The following is a 24,108-nucleotide window of genomic DNA, read 5'->3' on the forward strand; positions in this document are numbered from 1 at the left end:
GTGGAAGAGAGCCCTCACGTGCTGGCACCTTGATCTTGGATTTCCAGCCTCCAGAACTCTGAGCAATAAATTTCTGCTCTTTATAAGCCTCCCAGTTCATGGTACTTTGTTATGGCAGCCCAAACAGACTAAGACTAAGACAGGAAGTTAGTCTTTCTCTTCAGGATCCCATCTGCCATTTTGAGGTTTACTTATGAAAGTGGGTTCAGTAAGGGAGATATGGCATGGAGGAAATTTTTTTCTAAAGGGCTGGATTTCTTGATTTTACTGATGCATGCGGAGAAGGGAGAGAGCATCAGGAGAAACAGAGTAAAAGATGCATGAGGTTTGGCATGGTGAGGGAGGGGTGCTAGAAAAACAAAAGGAAATCAGAGGGCATCAGGGAGAGGGGTTGCCCCAAATCTTGTCTGTGACTCTGAGAAATAATTGCTCCCCAGGAGGACCCCAGCCCACATGCACATTCCTGGACACTGGCAAGTGTGGAGAGCACTCAGTTTTTGTTAAGAAGGTAGAATGTCAGAGCCCAACTTTCTCTAGGGAAGAGAGGATTCCAGTGTCATACCCCAGATCTATTGAATCAGAATTTCCAAGGTGAGATCTAGCAACCTATATATTTTTTAAACTCCCTCACTGATTCTGAATTATCAAGACCATTGCCCACTGTGTAAGAATAACTTTTGCATCCTATCTTACCCTGAATGACACCTATATTACACATCTCATTCTTTTCTGGTCCTAACACTGTAATTTTTCAGACAGCCTAAAGCATGGAGAATCGTCAGAAATCTTCACCAGCTGACATTGTGTAAACAGTTGCTAAGTAATTAAATCATTATTATCAAAATATAAATTCCAGTAATATATCGCCTGATTAAACCTACAAAAGACAGAATATGTGATAAATCAATATTTGCAAGCCCTCTTTCTGTCAACTGCAATTTTTGAGCACTATGGGAAAATCGGTATATAATTTGATTTTGAGTCACCAAGGAAATAGAATAACAGAATCTCATAAATGGAAAGGACCTTAAAAGTCATTCAGTCCAACATTCCCTCTAATGCCTAAATCCCTACTAAAGTACCTCTGACAGGTGATTTTACAGCCTGGGCATATTCAGAAAACAAGAATTTATTAGTTAATGCAGAAAGAAAAAATATAAACGTGTGAATGAAAAGCAAAATTATAAACACTTACATGAAAGCAATCTCAACCTCCCAGAAAATTACAAGGATGGATATTTGCTCATGTTTTCCTGATATTATTTTGACACATGAATTTGAGTGGCCTAAACAAAAGAAATGCCTCAAAGCACTAAACAGGATGGTGTTTCCTTGAAAATCCTACACTTGGGGGCACCAAGGTGGCTCAGTCAGTTGAGTGTCCAACTGTCGATTTCAAGTCAGGTCATGATCCTGGGGTCATGTGATCGAGCCCACGTTGGGCTCCACACTAAGAGTGAAGCCTGCTTAAGATTCTCTCTCTCCCTCTGCCCCTCCTCTCTGTCACTTAAAAAAAAAAAAAAAAGCAAGCAAGCAAGCAAGAAAACACTGCCTTTGTACTGAAGTAGAAATAGCATAATCAGTATAAAACCCACAGACTGAAAACAGTTCTAAAGTTGCCAGCACTGAGCTAAGAGGCCACATTCTTACTGCACTATATATCCCTTTGAGAAAGAGAGAGATGGGCTGGAGGAGGATTTACATTGGCCATGACAACAATTTAGTGGATTAAACTAAACCCGACTCATTTGCAGCCGGAAAGGTGGTCATGGACCTCCTGGATAACCCCATAGGTTAGGCCAGCATAAAGCAGGTGAATACGTACTTCCTCGCTGTCATCCCAGCACTTGGGGAGAAATACTCTCAGGATCTACTAAATTGTGTGTCCTAAACTCCAAATATCAAAAGAGGTTGAGAAAGAGGTCAAGTTCATTGAGGGTAGACATTGTCAGCTTACAACTCTGCCACTTATACAGTTTCTACACAATCTAGGGAAAGGGCACAAAGAAAAAGATTAAGCCCTTTAGAAAAAGAATTAGGTTTCCATATATAATTCTTAGTTGCTTAAAGCTGACCATATCTACATGGCCTTTCCCCTTTCTTTGCTACAAGGCTGGTGGTGGGCAAACTACTTAACCTCCCTCTGCCTCAGGTTCCTCCTAGAGGAAACCATGATCTTCCTAAAACATGACTCACAGTGTTTCTTTCCCATGGTTAAAATGCTTAATGGCCCTACATGAACAATGGAACAGAGCTCAACATCAATTTCCCTTTCAATCCTTTCCCAGTTTATTCTCCCACAGTCTTACTCATCATCTCCCACAATGTTCCCACCTCCACACCTTTGCTTAGGTCTCTTTGCCCACCTGAAATCCACTCCCCTCTCCAAGCACACCTTATTTCTGCCTCCTGAAGTCCTATGGAGTCTTTGAATCTAGTGGAAATCCTACATTTCTGAGCTTTTTGTTTAAGTTTATTTATTTGAGAGAGAGAGAGAAAGGAAAGAGAGAGAACCAGCTGGGGATGGGCAGAGAGAGAGGGGGACAGAGAGGGGGACAGAGGGGGAAGTGGGCTCTGTGCTGACAATGCAAGGCTCAGACTGTGAGATCACGACCTAAGTCGGACGCTTAACCGGCTGAGCCACCACGCGCCCCACATTTCTGAGATTTTTGTTCATGGCATTCATCTGGCCCGAATTAGCTCCTGCCTCATACTGTTACAGCATCAAGTGTCAAGTTCCCATGGGACTTGATCTTCCCCATGATGTGTTTACTACTTGAGTTAAGGCATCTGCCTTTGGGACTAGGGTTGCCAAATAAAATATATGATGCTTCACTAAATTTGAATTTCAGATAAACAACAAATAACTTTTTTTTAGTATAAATATGTCCCATGCAATATTTCAAGCTCATCAGGGTAGAGGATGTCAGCTATAGCTGTGCTACTTAACACCCACACAGTCTCTATGCAGCTGAGAAAATGTTTCCATACACTCTTTGGAGCATACGCTAAATATATATATATATATATATATATATATATATATATATATATACATATATATATGGTTTATCTGAAATTCAGATTAACCAGGTATCCTGTATTTTTATTTACTAAATCTGGCAACCTTATTTGGGACACTTCTATCACTATTTTAAATGCCCAGCACAATACTCCAGGATAGTGAGTTTAACAGTATATGTAAATTTGCTGAGCTGCTATAACTTAATCTAAATAAACCTAAGGATGGCTATCTGAGAACACATCTCCAGCATGTGGCCCTTGGTTCCTCCCTATTTCAAGGGACCAACCTTGATCCACCTGCCCTCTCCTCTAGGTTAGCAAGATGACCAAGAATCTGACCTCGGCTGCTTAAGTCCCAAGCAGCTATTTTGGGAGTATGGAAACTGGAGGACTGGTCCAATGCTGAGACCCAGGGGAACAAGTTCCAAAGCCCAGGCACGCAGGCTCTCCAAGGGTCTTGTGTGGATCAGAAGGGAAAGGTCTGTGTCAGGAGGGTATATATGACTCAGAGAACCTCACAGAGCAGCCACAACCAAACTGATAACAGTTGGACAGTGTCCAAGCCACTGAGTCCATTTGGACAAAATTTCTCCCTCGAGTTCACTAATGTCAATCTTTTATACACTTACCATGACTTTTCTCTGCACCCTTCATCATACTGCTGCATGCTAGCTTTCTTCTAAGAAAGGGAATTAGCTGTGTCTTTCCAAATTCATGCCCCACCAGAGACAGTGGAAGGAAAAGAGAGCCATGATCCTTAAAGAATAATACCATATCCCAAGGTGGTGCTCTGCTAAACAGACCAAAAGTTTCCTGCAGCAGATGCAGGGGGTCAAGCACAGTCAGAAGACCTGTGTCAAGTTGTGGGGAGTAATCAGAGATCACAAAGGGAGGTCACAAGGGGAGGTAGCCACACAGGTGCTTTTTAGGACTGCCTTTTTGGCATTGCTCTTCCCACGAGATTCCTGAAATCCTTCCAGAGCACACTGTGGCTGCTTTATCCTCAGCAGCACCCTAACTACCTTCCTCACTGGATGCTTTCTCTCAGCATTCACCAGGTACCCCAAAACCCCCCAGCAGAGGGCCAACAGGCCACAGAGCAATGCAGCTGCCTGCCTGACTGACCTTCAGCAGTTGGCTGGTGCACTGTGTTCAAATTCCAGCTCAGCCACTTCTTCACCACATGCCAATAATAAGGTTACAACCCTCTTTGCACCCCAGCTTCAAAATCCACAAAAAGGAGGTTATAACACCTCCTTACACGGAGTGCTGCCCACTGGATAAAATAATATTAACATCATTAGAACATAATAATAAGAACTCAATACAGGTCGGTATCCCTCACCTTCTACAACAATTTACGGAGATAGGGGGAATCCATCTTTAACTCTGAAAGACTCTAAATATGGACAATGAATAAATGATGAAGTCTTATAAAGAGCTTCTTACAGAAAAAGTAGAACTGAAGGAAGAGTTGGAAAATCTAAGGAGCATGTATAAATTAACAGATTCAGATGACATGCAAGGTAGGGTATTAAGAGAACTGACAGACACACCTCCAGGGTCCTTTCTCATTTCGGCTCAAAGACTTGCGTGAAACCAAAATGACTAGTGGGGTACTAAGGAATTGGTGTTAAATCTTAATATCTTAATAAAGATCTGGGAGAAAGAGTGATCAGCAAGTTAATGAGATTTTCCTGATATTACTAATCTAAGGGATGTTGCAAATATCAATGAGCAAAGATAAAATAATAGAAAGACATAAATAAGTGTGGAAACCCAGGCAAGATATAGCTGTATAAAACTCAATGTGAAAAATGCTAACTCATTCGACTGAGAAGCTCGCTAGGCCCAAGGGAGTGGAGGAAATAGGGAACTAATAATGAAAAAAGACACCAAGGGGCAAACAAGAATAGCAAATTAGAAAGAAGTTTATATTATGAGCTCGGCCAGGGAGAAGAATAAATACCACTGTTGAGTACATGTACAAAACTCTATTATTGCCCTGAAAAAAAAGAAGGCATGAATCTACTGAGATTTCTCTGAGGGTGACACACCAAGTTTAGGGATTCTAAAGGTCACAAAATTATGTCGAAAGTGAGGGAAATGAGTGACAAGGAATAAAAATGCTATAATATGGGAAATGATGGTTCCCAGGAAGATAAACAAGGGCAGCTGAGTGGTTCATAAAAAAGGAGAAGCACATGAAATTAGTCCATAAATATGTGAGACTGATGTGTAATGTGGGATGGCATTTTGTCTGCAGAGAAATTAAGAAAGAGAAGGAATTTTCAAAAGAGAAATGCAGTGTAATAACCTGGTAAACCTATGAAGAGTGAAGCCATGAATCTGATGCTGCCCAGGAAGCAAGGGCAAGGCCATGTCTCCAGGCTGTGAAACCAGCAGGGATCAGATCCTAGAGGGCGTCCTTCCTCCTGAGATATGGTCTTGTTGGTGCAATGGACCAAACGACCTATCAGGCCCTTCCTGAAAAAAGGTTTATGATAGGAAGAAACATATGTCCCACTCTCAGAGGGAACATCTCTCAAATAAGAATAAAGCAGAAATCCTGGCTCCCTACAGTTATTACATGTCCCAAGACCCGGTTTCAACAGCGACTCAAATCCCAAGGCAAATTCAACTTAATGTATGACACTTCCATTAGCAGAGAGGACACGTGGCTTCAACACATTTTTCCTACTTAGAAAGTTTCTGACAAAGGTCAAACGACGTAGCAGAGTCAATGATGTGTTCTAAGACTCCAGAATAAGGAAGAGTTACAGTATTAAAAAAAAATGAATTAGGTGCTAACTATTATAATGTCAAAAGTGACAGAATTATAAAAGTTATATCTGGGAGTCTGGGGGTATAGGGAGAAAAGGGCAAGGACTGCATTAAGTTTGAGAAGTGAGAAGGAGACAGGGTCTTTCCATGGTTAGGCAGAGCCGACTGTGGTAGAGAGGGCTCAATAAATTTGTAAGGCAAAGTAGAAAGGCAAAAGAGGAGAAAGGAAGGAAGCAGGGATGGAAGGAGGGAAGAAGAAAGACCCATACCAGGATTCTCTCTATGCCATTAACTGGGATCCCCCGAAGCGAATGCAGTGAGTGGAACCCAGGGGCCCCCTGGAATTGTGATCCAGAAGATCCAATGATGCTTAGACCATCTACAGCAGTAGACATCTCCACTGTAGCTATCTCCAATGGGAGAAATGGCCTCAAGAACTATAGTAAAATCATGCACTCTCAGTTAAATAGCTATTCAAATTTTGAGAAACCACTCTTGGCTTGCTATTGAGCCCTGGTAGATACTGAATGTCTTACCATGCAAATGGCATTATTTGATTTTAACAACCCGTAAAAATAAGTATGTCTAGTGGCACCCCATTATCAATTAGACATGTTATTTATGAGATCAGGCTTGAGCACAACCTGAAAGTATAAGCAGGTGGTTCACCCTCCTGGTGTAGCTGCTCCTAAAGCCTCATTCCTAAAGGCTGTGTAACCACCTTTCTGTCAGCCTACTGTTTAAGGTTCAGAAAGACATTCTCTATGACCACTTGACCAAGAGGACATTTTAAGCCTGATTTACAGATACTTCTATCAAAACTGCTGGTACCAAAAGTGGACTACTGCACTGAGTAGGTCTTTGAGGAGTTCTTCCTGTGGGTTACTCTGCCTAGAAGCAGGTAAGACCTAAGGTCAGAATTTATATCAAGTCATGGACAATGTTTAATTGTTCCTCCAGACTGTCGGGAACTTGGAAGGATAAAGTTCCTTGGGAAATTCAGGAAAAGAGGACTCAGGAAAGAGTTCTATCTATGTATAAGGACCTATCTGAATGGACCCACAGTACAAGGATATTTTTGTCCCAAATGAACGATGACCAAAGAACCTCCACTGGGAAGGAGGCTTTCTATAAACAGTTATGTGTTAGCTTCCTTCCCCCATCAACCCATGCTTCTTCATTAAGTTCATGAACAAGGTGACCATGCAGGCAGGAATGGAAATTATGCATGGGTTCAACAACAGAGACTCCCTCTATCCTCTGAGATAGGGAGAAGAGAGCAGAGGGAAGTGGGGTGTGAGATGAGTTTGGAAAGTTAGTGGAGATCAGATGATAGCAGGTCTTGTTGCACATAGTAAAGATGTTGGTTTTCATCTAAGAGAAGAGGGAGGTCATGGTAGTATTTACTTACTTACTTACTTATTTATTAGGTGGGGGCACAAGTGACCCAGGGACAGAGAGATAGGGTGAGAGAGACAATCCCATGCAGACTCTGCCCCATCAGCACAGAGCCGGAAGAAGGGCTCAAGCTCACCAGAAGCGGGGCTCAGACTCACAAACCATGAGATCATGACCTGAGGCAAAGTCAGAGGCTTAATGGACTGAGCCACCCAGGTGTCCCCATGGCAGTATTTAAAGTGATGAGAGAGAAGAGGATACACAACATGCTTGGAACAAAAATGTTTTGGAGTGAAGCTAAGTGGAGGATGGTCAGGAGTTCCAGGGGGCCAGGTAAGAGCTGATAAAGCCTGGACTCAGGAGCTTCAGCAAACAGATGAATAAGAGGACAGACCGGAGTAATACTGCAAGTTAACACCATCAGCTTTTGTGACTGACCAGGTGTGGAAACTGAAGAAGATAGATGGGTGCAGGAGCCCCTCACCAAGAGAGCAAAGCACTGTAAAGGGACCCAAAAGGAGAGGAATTGTCTTTGAATAGAAACCATGGCTATTTCTTCTAACTACCTCACCACCACCACCAGCAATCAACCAACTCACAAGATTATATCAACTTTATTTTCACTGATCAAAACACAGAGTCTGGCTCTGCCTTCACAAATATCTGCCCATTGTTCACTGACACCTAATCTTTTTAAAATAAATAAATAAATAAATAAATGAATAAATAAATAAATAAATAAATAAATAAATAAAAAGGAAGCCTCAGTCACCACACTCCACAATTAGAAGAAGATGGCATTGTACTACTTTCCTAGGGCAGCCAAAACAAATTACCAGAAACCAAGAGGTGTAAAACAAGAGAAGTATATTCCTCTTAGTTCTGAAAGAGAAGAAATCTGAAGTCAGTGTCATTTGGGCCATCCACCTCCAAAGGCTCTCCGGAAGAACCCCTCCTTCAGTCTCCCAAGTTCTATGGTTCTTGGCATTCCTCAGTGATGACAGTAGAACTCCATTCTCTGCTTCCTTCTTCACATGACCTCCTCCCTGTGTATCTCTGTGTCATCTCCTTTTGAATTTCTAATAAGGACACTGTCATTAGATTCAGGGCCCACCATAAAACCAGGATGATGTCATTATGAGACTCTTAATTACATCTGTAAAGACCCTATTTTCAAATAATACCACATTCACAAGTACTGGGGGTGAGGACTTGTACACATCTTTGGGGGGCCACTATTCAACCTACCGTAGGTGTAAAATGTAAACAAACTGCTTAGATGCACCCTGCTTAAGCATGCTTAAATGAGCTTCAGCTAAAACAGCATTCTCCAGCATGTGTCAGACACACCTAAGTTTCTGGAGATGCTCAAAATAAATTTCTACCACAGTCAAATAAGTTCTGGAAACAGTGGATGCTCTAACACCCTTCTTATGATTTTTAAATTTACATATATCCATTAAAGTTTCTGACAAGTCCATTGAAGCTGTTCAGTCCCACACTTTCCAAATTAATCTGACCCACAACCCTTTCCTCTTGGTTACATCACACCCACTGCCATCTGAAAAACTGTGGTCCATGGGGCATACTGACAGATCTGTTGAGTTAAAATATAATTAATTAATCAATACTCAGTGAGGATAAATAGTGCAGATTTCAGGATTACTCTCAATTTTGATGGAGAAAAAGATATGAAAGAAGGTCTTGAACATTAGGAGAAGAGGAGGAAGTAATCTGTGAATTCAGACAGGGGGTGTGCTGGAGCAGGTGGGCAGTATGCTGGGACAAGTGGGCAGAATGCCGGGGCAGGTGCAGAAAGATGAGACCAGATACTCCAAGGAATTTTTGCTCAGAGAATTCTTTCTTCACTTTAAACTGTGGGGAAACAACACAAGCTGTGAAAGAGAGGTTCTCGGTTGATTGCTTGGATTTTTTATTTGTGGGTGTGTTGGATTGTCTTTTTTTTTTTCAGTCGAGTAAAAGCCTGTACAGCAACTTTTTGTGATTTATAGCTGTTTTTGTTTTGCATTTTCTCAAACATGATGCTATCCTTGTAAAGGGCATGTTTTCCATGGATGTTATTAATTGAAGTGCCACTGTAACTAAATTTCTGTCATTCTGAATTCTTCCTGTAGTTGCAGCTAAAAGCCACAGTATTTCTCCATTTGGCTCCTCAATTACCAAATACATATAATAGAGTGATGGCGTGGTCAATGAGAATCTTGATTATCCATTGGAACAGGAGCTGTAAAACTGTAAATCCCGACTGTTGGCCAACATGAGCAGGTAAGCCCCAGTTACCTGTAGATCTGGTCACTCCCAGCATCTGAGATTGGACTGAGGGCCAGGGTTGCAGAGAAAGCGCAGGCCTCGCGTGCATCTTGAGTTCTTCCCAAATTCCTGCACCACCTGCAGATCTGTGGCCCCTGCCTTCCATGGCATTCTCTGCCTAGGCAAGAGAGACACAGCTGATCTCTCAGCCTCGGGTATCATGTCTTCATTGGTCACACGAAAGCTGGGGATTAACTTCCTCTTTCTGGGAAAAAAAAATGTGTACTCTTGGCTCCTTGTTCACTGGGACCCTATTTCTTCCCCTCAGTAGATCAGCAGGCTGAGACAGCTGTCAGGGCTAAGATGTACTGAGCCCCTCCAGTATTCTTTACTCATCTCCAGATTTTAGCCAGAGCTACTGCTCACAAAGGTTTGTGGCACAGCAGGCTTAGAAACACTATGCCAGAGTCCCAATGTTGAAGTCCTGTACCATTAGGGAAACACAAGATCATATCCTCTGATAGAAGAACAAACATATTTTATGGGTTATGAATTTATGTTAATGTGCATTAGGAGAAAAAGAGCAGCACACAAAATCTGTGATTCCATAACTGCACATGCTTAGAATCAGCCTAATTTTGTAATACACTTTGCTTCCTTTAAAGCTTAATAGGGGCCCCTGGGTGGCTCAGTTGCTTAAGTGTCAGATTTTGGCTCGGGTCATGATCTTGCGGTTCATGAGTTCGAGCCCCAAGTTGGGCTCTGTGCTGACAGCTCAGAGCCTGGAGCCTGCTTTGGATTCTGTGTCTCCCTCTCTCTCTCTGTCTGCCCCTCCCCTGCTCTCTCTCTCTCTCTCTCTCTCTCTGAAAAATAAATAAACATTTTTAAAAAGTTAAAGTTTAATTTAAAAAACATCAATAATCATAGAGATGGGACTCTCATATACGTGAGAGGTTTTACCTGATTGAGAGGAAGCACCACTACATCATCTATAGCCACAGAATCTCAGGTGGTGAGAGACTTCAGTGGCAACCTGGACCGGAAGAGTCTTCTCTACATTTCAATCTCTGTTCAATCTCTGTCAGTGTGAGAGAAACTCTAGGGGAGACAGTTTTCCATCACAGACTAGTTCTGACAGAAGGAGGACAGCAGTGCTTTTCTTGCTTAGGAAAAAAAAAACAAAAAACAAACAAAAAACAATTTAATTGCCCTAAAGCAGGAGCCAATGTTGACAAATATCAGGCCTTAGAGGAGAGGAACAAAAGACTTCATTTCGGAAGTTGTAACTTAAGGGAGTAACAACTGGATGATTCCAATGCAAAGGGTATTTGCTTCTTAATACTTCTGAGTGACTTAGAAAGATTATTTGCTGTGTGCAATGTGTCCATGAATAGAATAGTTCTTGCCCCTTCCTCTAAACTCTACATTTTTATTTTTCCTGAATCCAGCACTGCCCCCTGCTTTGCATATGTGCAAAGCTGTTCCTGCTCAGATCCTCCAAGGAAAGCCAGAGTCCCTAATTCCCTGTATTACCCCAGCAGGCCTCACCGGGACGAGGCTCTTGTTTTAGGTCTTTCCACCCTGATGTCAATGTGAGTATTAAAAAAAAGAATGAAAGAAAGAAAGAAAGAAAGAAAGAAAGAAAGAAAGAAAGAAAGAAAGAAAGAAAGAAAGAAAGAAAGAAAATGTTACTCATGTACACCACACTAGGAAACTCTCCATGGATCTTTGTCATCGAATGAGCAAAGTTACTCATTTATTAACTGAGTATTTTTTGAGTGTGTGCCATACACCAGACACTGCTTAAGCAGCACCCCTCTTGCTTAGAAGTACTGGCACAGAGTAGGCATTTGTAGGGAGAATGACTTGAAATTGATTAGAACCTGGTGCCTAAGAGACCCCTGGGCACATATTTAAGAGTGTTCTTCTCATCCTTACCTTCCTGGCCAACTCCTTATGCAATTTTCAAGAAACAATGTGTATGTTCTATGATACTTTTTTGCCCTCATCAAATTATGTGTTTAAAATTTGATCTTCGACAACAATATGTGAGCTCCTCAAAGGTAAGAACTTTGCATTTCTCATCATTATATCCCCAGTGCCCAGCACATATAAGCATGAATTTATCACATGAATATGTGAATTGCTAAAAGAATATAATGTAATCAAAAACTCAAAAAATAATTCATTAATTGGTCACTGTTTTGAGTTACTTTTCTTACATAAAAAGAATCACAGCTATTTTTCAAAAAAAAAAAAAATTTCAGATGTGCCCAATTAAAATAAGAAAAAGGAGGCCAGGGATTGAGATCAGGATAAACTCAAAAATGGGATCAAGAGAAGAGCCATGAGTTGGGAAAAAGTCAACCATCTCAATGAGAAGGAATTATTAAACATTTACACAATGGCATAAAAAGGAACACAACTTCTCTACGGATATAGAAGTTTATTCATTCAGACAATCATTCAAACATTAAATTATGCTTTATAGAATGTTCACTAATTATAATTCCTTCAACATTGTGTTCATTGGAATATGAGGGGACTTCTAATTCATTCCTTCATTAACTCATTTAATGTCTCACAATGGCCTATTCTGGGTCGTGCTCTAAACACTGGAAACAGAGGTGACTCTGACAGACAAGATTCCTGCTCCCTTGGCATTTATACCATCTTGTGAGCTGGTGGGAGACAAACATCGAAAGTAGGACAGACATCTAAAACTAGAAAGAAGGAGGGAAGAAAGGAAACAAAATACCCACTGACCACAGTGCTACACAGAGATACGAAATAGAAAAAGTGAAAAGGAGTGATGAGTAGCTATTTTAGACAGATCATCAGGGAAGGTCTCTCTGAGGTCTAAATGACAATAGGAAGGCAGCCAGCTATAATCATGAGCTGAAAGCATTCCAAGAAAAAAATATCTAGTACAAGATTCTGATTCCTGGAATGAAAATTAAAAATATAATTTAACAACAAAACATGCACATAAAGAAACACATAAAAGTTGCTTCAACTTCTGATGACTATGAATTCAGACCTCAACCAGAATAAAGCCCAGAATAATATTCTCATCATTAAGTAACATGATAATTTAAGCTAAAAAAATAATAAATTCTGAAACAAGAGTTTTAAAACAAGAAAAGGTAGAAAGAGCCTTTTAGTTTGTTTGGTTAAAGTAATCTACTTTGGTCAAAATGTGTTATCTTAAAAAGGAAATCACACTTTAAACTTTTAACTGTTCATTTCTCCTCCATTTTGTCAACCTTTAATTTGGGAAGGGAGGGAAAGCGCAACTTCCTGTTGGACTGACTACCAGCAGGATACAGAAATCCTACTTCTGAAATGAGAGCAATTGGAAATTTTAGCCAAGTAGGCACAGAGCTGGGCTTTCTTTATGGATGAGGCCATCTGGTGATCTTACAGTATCTCATCAATCATCACGACCTCCACTGGGTTACAAAAATCATGATATTTAAAGTTTCCAACTCCATAAACAGACAATCAGAGGCACTGAGGGGCCAAATAAAATGGTTAGCTTACAATCACTGATTAAGTCCCCAGCAACACTTACCAAAACCTAAGGGGAAACTAACACTGTACCACAAGGGAAATCTATGACCTGAATCATGTTACTAAACAAAAATAAACAAAACTTAACCATTATGCTTGAATTGGAAAATAACAAAACATGCATAAGGGCAGCATAGAAATAAATTTTAAATGAAATATTGTCAATAACATGAATGAATTTTGAAGACATTATGTTGAGCAAAAGACTTGTCAGAAGTTCACTACAGTACTGACTTATCAGTACTAACTACAGTACTTCTGACTTATCAGAAGTTCAAGAATAGCCCATCCTAATTTATGGCAATAGAAATCAGCAGAATAATTACCTCTTGGAGGGCGATGGGGGTAGTTTATAAGAAAAAGTCACAAGAAACTTTCTGGGGCACTGCAAAGTCCTATAACTTGGCCTGCAGAGTGGTTACGTGGCTGTATACAAAGGTAAAATTCCATTCGACTTAAAAATGTGTGCATGCGTTGCATACACTGTGTGGTAGCTAACTTGACAATGAATTATATTTTTGAAAAATGTGTGCATGTTACACTGGTAAGTAATATCACCAACTTAAGGGAAAAATTAATTAAATAATAGTAATTGATAAATCAGAAAACAAAAAAGTAGAACTGATTGATAGATATAAAAGCTAGTCTCTTAGGAGGGTGGGTAAATAAATTAACTAGGTAAACCACTACACTAGATTTTTCAAAAAGGAGGAAAACACAAAAACACAAATTTAAGAATACAAAAAGGGAAATGATACAAGCTAAAATAACTTTAAAATAATAGTTTGTACTTTTTTTCTAAAAATGTTGAAACCCTCAACAAACAAACAAACAAACAAAAAACATGAAAAAAATTCCAAAGTTTTCAAAGAGCTAATTCTCACAAAAATATTGAATTCAGGTAAGTTTATGAGTGAAATATTTCAAATTTTAAGGCTGGGATAATTATTGTGTTATTTAGACCAGTTTTGAGTAATATGGTAGGTCAGAGCCAGATCACAAATACACCTTCTTCCCATAAATTGAAGAAAGAAAAGTAGTGAAAACTAATAAAAATTCACACATAAACACACACAAACAGGTCAGATAAACTAGTGCCCAAATTTCTGCCATAAATGTCTAGAGGAGGCAAAGATTACGGTATTATGTAACATGGCATACAGTGGCTTTTGACCCATATGACAACAGGTGCAAGGAAAGGCTAAGGTAAAATATACTGGGAATTCTTACTAATAGTCCCAATTCACAGAGAAGCAAACTGAGTGACAAGGATGTTCCCTGGAAAGACATGGACAACCCAATTCTGAAGAGGGCAGAAGCCCTTGCCACCTTTCTACAAGTTTCCAGTGAGGTGGTTGGAACAGCTACAACTGTCTCTACAGAACAGGGAGGTTATCAGTTCTGTTCAGACCTAATTATCCCCAAAGGAACATGGAGGATTGAAATCAAATGAGGAAGTTAATGACATAAGATCTTCTGAGAACACAATAAGCCAGGGGACAGGAGAAACATTGAAAGGCCCCAGGCAGGCTCTCATTGCCCACTCACACCCCAACAAAGGCAAGAAAACCAACCTATTACCAATGGTATCTAAGGTTGCCAGATTTAGCAAATAAAATTACAGGACACCCAGTTTCACTTGTATACACTTAACACTAAAAACCGTGTTCAGTGTTTATCTGAAATTCCAATTAAACGGGGAATCCTACATCACATACATCTACTGTAATAAAACCAGAATCAGAGAGGTGTCCTTATTGTTTCCTTTCTGTCACCAGATAGAATGGGAATAGCTTTGGGAAAAGATAGGTGACTGAAGATGAAGTGAACCCAGGAGTTCGTCCCCTCTGACAGAAATTCCATGGTATCATTAGAAAATAATAAAATTAAATAAAATTAAAAACAGGCTGGTCTTAGACATTTCCACAGAAGCATACACTGCCAGAAAATTATATTAACAATATATGCAAAGTTCTGGGGGAACGTGAAATATCAAGAACCTAACCAACCAAGAGGTTGATTAATGATAATGAAGTAAAGCACCCACAAGACTGTCTTGCAAATTCCACTGAACAATGGAAACAAGGCAACTGTGATGAATAAAGAAGATGCTAAAAGGATCACTGGTGAGTACTGAAAATATTAAATTATGGTAATAAGGCTAAAACAAACTAGAAATTATGAGTAAAGAACAGAAAGCAAGCAAAATAAGTATGATGACTTAAAATAACATATTATTTTAAAAAATTTTAAAAATAGTGAAGACAGGAATTATTACATTGCTATCAATCAATATTACCTAAAAGTTAAGTAAAAGTAAATAAAAAGTTAAAATAAATAATATAAATCAAATCTTGCTGTTTTATGGAATTATTTACCTTAAACCATAGAGGTATCTTTTAAAAATTAATATTTTATGGTAAAAAATGTATCTAAATTTCTGAACCATCTCCAGTTTCAGTTATTTCAACTATTTGTCTTTATTCTGTTAACATCAAGTAAACTTAATTTTGTTCATTTTTATTTAAAGCAAATACTAATACAGTTTAATAAATAAAAATACAATTTGGTATCACTTCACATCTGCAAAACTAATTCCTTCTAACATTCTATTTATTAAAGAAACAGATATCATTAACTGAGCACCTGCCAAGTTCCAGGCACACTGTTCTTTGTACATACACACATAACATATATACACATCAAGAGATATCTGGTATCATGTCCATGTTGCATTAATCATAGTTATTTTCAAATGATAGAATTAAGAGTGAGTCTTCATTTTGTTTTGTTTTTCCTTTCAAACTTGAATTATTTATAAGGACTGGGAATCATTTTTATAAAAATAACCAGTTATCAAAAAACATAGAGAAAGGAGGAAATAACATTTAATTTTAAAAAGCCAGCATACTACATATCAAAACTTGACCCCCCCCCAAAAAAACTTGATCCAAAAAATAAGCCAAAATGTCACACATGCAAATCTTATTTATGAATATTTAAACAAAAATCCCAATTAAAATAGAAACAGAGTGAATACAATAAAAGAGTAACATGCCACAACCAAACAGATTCATTCCAAGAATGATAAATAGTCTATATGTATTAATATACTAATTATAGTAAGTTTTTTTTAAGTTTATTTATTTCTGAGAGAGACAGAGAGCGAGTATGAGAGGGGCAGAGAGAGGGGACAGAGGATCTGAAGCTGGCTCTGCACTGACAGCACAGAGCCCAACATGGGGCTTGAACTCATGAACCATTCATGAACTCATGAACTGTGAGATCATGACCTGAGCCAGAGTCGGACACTGAATCAACTGAGGCACCCCTCATGATAGTAAGTTTAAAGGAGATTAAATCATAAAATTTTCTTGTTAGATACTAAAAAGCATTTTATAAAATGCATATTTTATTTCAAATATTAATGAATAATAACCTAAGAGATATATAATTTTTTCAAACTAATAAAGCTGGAGGAAAATCAGGAAAGTAAGATATTCCAGAATCCAAGTGAAGAAACTATTTCAGAAAGTTTATTGCTCTGTTGAACATTGCAGAGACTTGCATAAAACAAAAAATGAAGAAAGATCATGGGTGACGCTGGTAAAAGCTGTTTTCTTGTTATGGTAAGGATAAAATTTTTATTGAAGTGTTCAAGCAAGACTGAAAGAGGAGAAAGTGGAGACCTCAAGCATGGACATCGTTGGAAGAGTTTTACTATAAAGAGAAAAAAGAGGGTATGGATGCGGTCAAGGAAAGGCTTGCTTGCTTGCTTGCTTGCTTACTTGTAGATGGGATATATTCTAACACGCATGGTGATTACACATTAAGGAAGAAAACCTTGTATTGCCAGAGAGAGAGGAAACAGTTCTAAGAGCAATATCTGTGAGTAGCAACAGGTAGCTGGTCTTAGGAAAGAGCAAGGATGGTTCTTCCTCCATAAAAAAAGGAGCAAGGGTGGAGCATAAAGTACACATGCAGATGGGTTGGAAGATTTCATGTTGCAAAGAGGAGGGAGTTCTATGTTCATTATTTTCTACAAAGTAAGACTCAAAACCATCAGTGAGAGTGCAAAATGGTGAAGGATGTTAAAGGTTTGAGGGGAGTAGGTAAGATGAAAATAGTCTTTGGGGGATCATGGAAAAATGATAACAGGAAGAAGGAAATAATTAAAGCTGCTGGTCTGTATTCTGGACCCACCTGGGACTTAAGGTCATTAATTCTAAGTGTAGGGCCAGTCACCATGGGTGGGTGTTCTGTCTCAGGTGTATACAGCCCAGGGGGCAGACGCAGAATAGATAGATTGGGTTAAAGCAGGGTTGGGCCTCTCTGGATGAGTTCAATAGTGAAGAAATAGGCCCAGGAGTCAGTGGTTATACACAGTGACTACAGCAACACATATGGGGATCTAGGCTGGATAAGAGAAGAGAGACCATTGTGGTAAGTTCAGCATAACGTACAGAGTTGCTGACTCACTGTGTCATACACTCTAAACTAATGTAACATTGTATATCAGCTATACTCCAAGAAAAAATAAAATAAAATAAAATGTGCTTGAAATCCTACCTGTAAAAGAAAGAGAGAAAATAGGACAAGGCAAAGGCAACAACTAGTGAAAAACTCTGCAGTCAGTGAATAAAAGGCCCTAAAGTGATCACAAATGGTTGGAGTTGGGATGTTAGAATAAGACAGGACAAATAGGAGGCAGATGGTCAGAGAGTAGAACATTGAAATGGAGATTTTGAAGGTAACAATAAAGGAATGGAGAAAAGGATCATTAAAAATGAGGAAAATTAGGTACTCAGAGGCCAGGATGATGGCTTTCCATCTCACTCAGTGCAAAATGCAAAGCCCTTAGGATGGTCTACAAGGCCCTAAATGTTCTGCACCCACCCGTATATAATACCTTGACTTTGTCTTCTACTATGCTTCCTTTCATCACTCTATGAAACCACACTCACCTCCTTACTCTTCCTTAAACTTGCTAGGGATGTTCACATGTCATGCTCCTTTGCACTTGCTACCTCTACCCAGAATGCCCTTGCCATGTTACCACCTCATCTAAAAAATGGTCCCACTACACCCCAACATTTCCTACCCCCTTTCCCTGCTTTATTTCACTCCACTGCATTGATCACATACTTACATATATATCTCTTACTTAGTTTTCTTGCTTACTCTGTCTCTGCCAAGGACCCATAAGCTCCACAAGGGCAATGATTTTTGTCTCTTTTTTTTTTTTTTTTGATTGCTATATCCCCAGCAACTAGAACAATGCTTAGAAGAACATAGTAGGTGATCAACAAATACATGTTGAGTGACTGAGATAGAGAGATGAGTAAGGGAAAGAGTGAATGAAGAAATACATGGGGCTCTAAAAGCTTTTCTGAAACAGAGGAAGATACCACTTAATTCCAGAATAATGATACATGTTTATGTAAAAGTTTAGCATCTACATACACCACATCACTAATTATCAAGGAAATGCAAATAAAAACTACAAGATATCATCTCACACCTGTCAGAGTGGCTAAAAGCAAAACCACAAAAACAAGAGTGAATGAGAATGTGTAGAAAAAGGAACCCTTGTGCACTGTTGGTGGGAATGTAAACTGGCACAGTGACTTTGGAAAACAGTATGAAGTTTACTCACAAAATTAAAAATAGAATTACCATATGATCCAGTAATTCCACTACTGGGTAGCTACCAAAAATAAATAAATAAATAAATAAATAAATAAATAAATAAATCAAACAAACAAACAAACAAACATACAAAAAAAACCCCACTAATTGGAAAAGATATATGCACCCTTATGTTTACTGCAGCATTATTTACACTAGCCAAGATATGTAAGCAACTTAAGTGTCCATCAACAGATGAATAAATAAGATGTGACATATATATATATGTATATATATATATGTATATATACACACACACACACATATATGTAAGTGTGTGTATATAAAATGGAATATTAGCCTAAAAAGAATGAAGTTTTGGGGCACCTGGGTGGCTCAGCTGGTTGAGCGTCCGACTTCAGCACAGCTTGTGAGTTCGAGCTCCACATCGGGCTTTGTGCTGACTGCTTGGAGCCTGGAGCCTGCTTCAGATTCTGTGTCTCCCTCTCACTCTGCACCTAACCCACTCACATTCTGTCTCCATCTCTCAAAAATAAATAAACCTTAAAAAAAAAGAATAAAGTCTTGCCACTTACAACATGGATGAATCTAGAGAGTATAATGCTAAATGAAGTCAGTCAGAGAAAGACAAATACCATATGATTTCACTGATATATGGAATTTAAGAAACAAAACAAATGAAAAAATGAAAAAAAAAAACAAATGGACATGTAGGTGGCTTAGTCAGTTGAGCATCTGACTCTTGATCTTGGATCAGGTCATGATCTCATGGTCATGAAATTGAGCCCCCTTTGGATCCATGCTGGGCATGGAAATTGCTTGAGATTCTCTCTCTCCCTCTCTTTCTCTGCCCCACCCCTATGTGTGCTCTCTCTCAGAAAGAAAGAAAGAAAGAAAGAAAGAAAGAAAGAAAGAAAGAAAGAAAGAAAGAAAGAAAGAAAGAAATGAAGAAAGAAAGAAAGAAAGAAAGAAAGAAAGAAAGAAAGAAAAGGAAAGAAAGAAAGGAAAAGGGAGGAAGGGAAGGAGGAGGGAAAGAAGGAAGAAAGAGAGACAAAAACAGACTCTCAACTACAGAGAACAAACTGGTGGTTACCAGAGGGGAAGTAATTGGGGTGGACAGGTAAAATAGGTGAAGGAGATTAAGAGTACACTTATCATGATGAGCACTGAGTAATGTATAGAATTGTTGAATATACTGTATATCTGAAACTAACATAAAACTGTATGTTACTTACACTGGAATTTAAAAATAAATGAATAAAAATTCTTAAAGTTAACATCTATCAAAATATCCTATTTTTGAAAAAAAAAGTGTTCATTAAAAATGAAGAAACTTCTAGATGACATACAAAACCACCCTAAAAATATTTAATTTTAGCTATTTATCTCTAGGTTCTCATCCAATCCCTGAGCCATTCCTTAAAGACAGTTCTCCCAGGAGTCTTGTGTAGTTTTAATAAGGCACACAAGTCCCAATGAGAATTAGAGCTACAAGCAAAATCCAAACTTAGAATTTAGAAGTTTTTCTTTTACTTGTTAAATATACATCCGAATTATTTTTAAAACTTCAACATTTATCTAAGCCATCCAGTCTTATATGAGGAAATAGTCTAGGAATGTTCAAATATAGACTTATAAGATTAAATTAATGAATTTGTCCTAAAACTCAAGGCTGTTCCCAAGGAAGACCAAAATGGAAGATATGCAAGAGAGACTACAGGTTCTGAAATGGAGTCTAATGTCACTTATTTTCTGGTGTTCTCAGAATTACACATATATTAAAGATTTAACACAAAAATTAACAAAAGGTAGAAACAACCAAATTCTTCAGTAGAAGAATAAACAAACTGTGTGGACCTTTCATGCAGGGGAATGGTATGCACTAGCTAAAAACGAAAGGACTAAAAAAAGCTCAAACACAATTTCCCTCTTCTCGTTCTTTTCTTCTCCTTCCCTTCTCTCCCCTTCCAGCCCATTCTCATCATCTTTCATCTTTACCCTTCCCTTGTTTTTCTGTCCCCACTCCTCCTTCCCTTTCCCTCTTTCCAGATCACTTCCCCTCCATTCCCTTTTTGGACAATTCAGTTTAAACGTCATTAGTGACACCAAGCATACTTCACACTGGTGACAGTAATCTATGGCTTCCTGGAGTAAAGTATCAGGGCCTGAGAAGGGTGAGGAAGGTTTCAGTCCAGTAGGTTCCTATTAATCTTCAAATTCCAATCCAGAACTCACCTCATCCAGCAAGCCTTCCTCCGTGACTTAAACCCAAGCTCCCAAGACACTTTACCCATGTCTCATAATACAGTCTTATTACAGTTGGTGTTTAAATTGGTTCTCTCTTCTGCCAAATGGTGAATTATTGTATAACAGCGATCATACCTAATATATTACATCTTCTGATACTATGATGACTGGAATTTGTAAAATGAAGTTGAATAAGAGAAGAGAAGTGACAGAGGACGTATGGGCTTTAGATCCAGGTAGATGGAACTCCAATAGAGGTAACATCTGCAACCATACTCAACAACCCAAACCTCAATTTTCTCATCTGTAAAACATGAAAATACTGGGACAGGGAGGCAATGGTAGCTGCTTCCAGGTTGTTGAGAGGCTAAAATAAAATAACTGTAAATGTAGTTAGCACAACATAAGCCTGGTAATCAGTCCGTAAACACACTGTAATGGTGTCTTTGCTGGGTACGGGCTGTGATTTTGGAATCATTAAGTTGTGTGGAGTTAGGTAATACTGTCCTCATGCCACCTCAGTTTTATTTACATGCATTAGGTTCACATTAGGTTACTTCTAGGGAAAGAACTCCTATGGTACCTACAACAATTTAATGGGAGAAAACTGACAAAGGAAGGGAAGAGGAAGTGCCAGAAATCAAACTGCGAGAAGAGGAACTATCAGGACCAGAGAAAGTCCACCATGGGATGTGTCAAATCTGTCCAAGTTGTAACTCATGCAATTACATGGAATTGAATATATGTTCTCCACTTAATTGTATCTCCGGGCAACTGTTTGCCCACCGAACTCTGTGCCTGCGGTGGAGATTTGTTGTACAAAACAACCTCAGTAACAGAGCCTGGGGTCGGGAGGAAGCTGCTATCCTGATTGCAGGACATGGCTAGCACCTGAGCCTTCCACTGCACCTACTCAGACCATCAGCAGATCCTCTGAAAAGACTGACGCTGTAGTCACAACCAAAATAGGTGTCTTATTAAATCTTCTATCTCCTTATAAGCCAAGTAACCTGCTATGACTAACCCTACGTGATCAGAAAAGTGGCCATTCCCCTACAGTGTCAGGTACAGTTAATCAGTTCTAAGCAACCAAAACTGACTTTGGCTACCTTAGTTATAGAAGAAAAGCTGGTCCACCAAAACCCAGGAAGGATAGAAAGCAGAATAGTCACAAAGGCCACTGTCAAAATCTCATATATAGTCTCTTTGAGGAAATACCACTGGAATAACAACTTCCTTCCAAGGAGGTGTCCCTCCATTCACAGTGCAAATTTCCTGGACACTGAGTCACCCCGTCCTACCTTGAATTAAGGAGACACCTGTGGGCCTTGTGTGTGAAAGTCACTGTGATCAGTAATCCCACTGGACCACAGAGAAGAGGGAGGGGTAGGTTCCCAAAGAGAATGAGAAGCTGGACAAGCATAAATAGCCATCTAGTCCAAGCCTGCTGTTCTGAGCAGACTGCCAGGACACAGCAGCAGTATTAGGGCCAAGACATCATGTGGCTGGATCCTTGGGGGTATCCACACCAGGAGAAGGGATTAGCAAGCAGCACAGGGGCAAGCTGCAGGGGAATACCAGCCTAGATAGGCAGGACCCCGGGGCAGAACAGCAACATCTCACACTGCAGGCATTGGTGGCAGCAGCGTGGCATGGAGTAAGCTAGTGGCAGGTGGGAGCCAAAGGGCTGATTTGTGAAAACACAGATGACCTCACCTGAGAACTTCCAAGAAGTACATAAAAAATGGAGAGAATTAAAAGTAGGCTGAGGTCCACCTGTCAGTCAGGGAAGAGCCAATGAGTTAGTAAAATTCAGTAACTACTGTGGACCTTTGATTAGGAAAACTTTAAGAGACGCTTAGTTCTTTTCTGTTCTTCAAGAACAGATAGAAAAAGGACCTAGATTCCAATGTCATGCTTATATGTAAGGCTCTTAAAATGGGCCACTGCTGCTAATAACAAATGGATAGCAGGTCTCCCTCCCGACAGATGCAGTTATTACAGAAGAATGACTGACTCCATGAATAGAGCTGCCACATACGGTGCTCTCCCTACTGACACGTGAAGGAAGAAAACTCAGGTAATTCTCAAGTTCAAGATCCTTCCTCACCCATACTTCCTACGGATATAATTTTTCAAAGACATACCATGTCCGTAAGTCAACCCAAAGGATGAAGGGGTGGACCCTGCCATGAAGCACATAGTAATGTTGCATCCTTGTTTCTCTCCAGCTATGGGCCTACACATGCACACGCACACGCACACTTTGTGCCTGTAGGATCTAGTCAAAGTGAACATCTAGAGATTGATCAAGGGGGAAAAAAAACATTTAAAAATTGCAAAACCTAGAAATAGGGAATGAATGCAAAGAGGTCACGTGTGCATATGTACATACATACATGCACACACTCAGCCTGCCTAAGTCATGGGCATGCTTTTCACCAGATTAGAAGATGACGAAATAAACATCAACTTCAGATCCTTCTCAAACTTCAGTTAATGTAGCTTCCTCCCTCTGAATCAGCTCTGTGGCTGGCCCCTAATAAGACATCCCCCAAAGGGCAAGTCCCAACTCATTGCAAACTTTGAGGAAGGACGGCAGGAAGAAGGATCCCCTCCACATTTTTATTCAAGTCCTGACTTTTTTGGAAGTGTTATAAATAAAATTCTCATATTGCAGATGAGAGGTTGTTGCAATATAGCCATTGGCAAATAAATGTTCCACTGCTTCTTTCCTCTGCTGTAGAATGTCTGGGTAGACCATTTAGGGAAGCTGCTGAAATTAGTTATTCATAAAACCAGTCTTATACCAAAGTCTTGTCAAATGTAAGAGCATTTAAAAACTTCAGAGCACTGTTTAATACTAGTCCCAGGTTACTAAAATAGGTACATTAATTTCTAAAAATACTCTTCCATTTGATCCTGACATTACTTTACCGGCAATCTTTTGCACAGAGGAAGACCTTAAATTACAGTTCAACTCTCTAATTGGGTTTCGTGGTTTACACAAATTTAGCTTCTATGTTTCGGGCAGCTAAATATTTGCCATAAGATGATCTCTTGATCAGAATTTAATTTCTCCAGACTTTAAGAGCATGGCTTTCACCATGAATACTTATGGAGGCTCTGTTCTCAAGCCTTCTGGATATTACCCTCTAAAAC

The 24,108-nt window shown here is 39.4% G+C and overlaps 1 long non-coding RNA gene across 1 annotated transcript in view; it reads right to left on the reverse strand.

Moving 5' to 3' along the window:
• LOC128311279 (uncharacterized) overlaps positions 1-24,108 on the reverse strand; it is a 208,002-nt gene that overhangs the window by 85,218 nt on the left and 98,676 nt on the right. The gene's annotated exons all lie outside the window — the stretch shown is intronic.

Source organism: Acinonyx jubatus, chromosome A3, assembly GCF_027475565.1.
Source record: "Acinonyx jubatus isolate Ajub_Pintada_27869175 chromosome A3, VMU_Ajub_asm_v1.0, whole genome shotgun sequence".
Taxonomy (NCBI): domain Eukaryota; kingdom Metazoa; phylum Chordata; class Mammalia; order Carnivora; family Felidae; genus Acinonyx; species Acinonyx jubatus.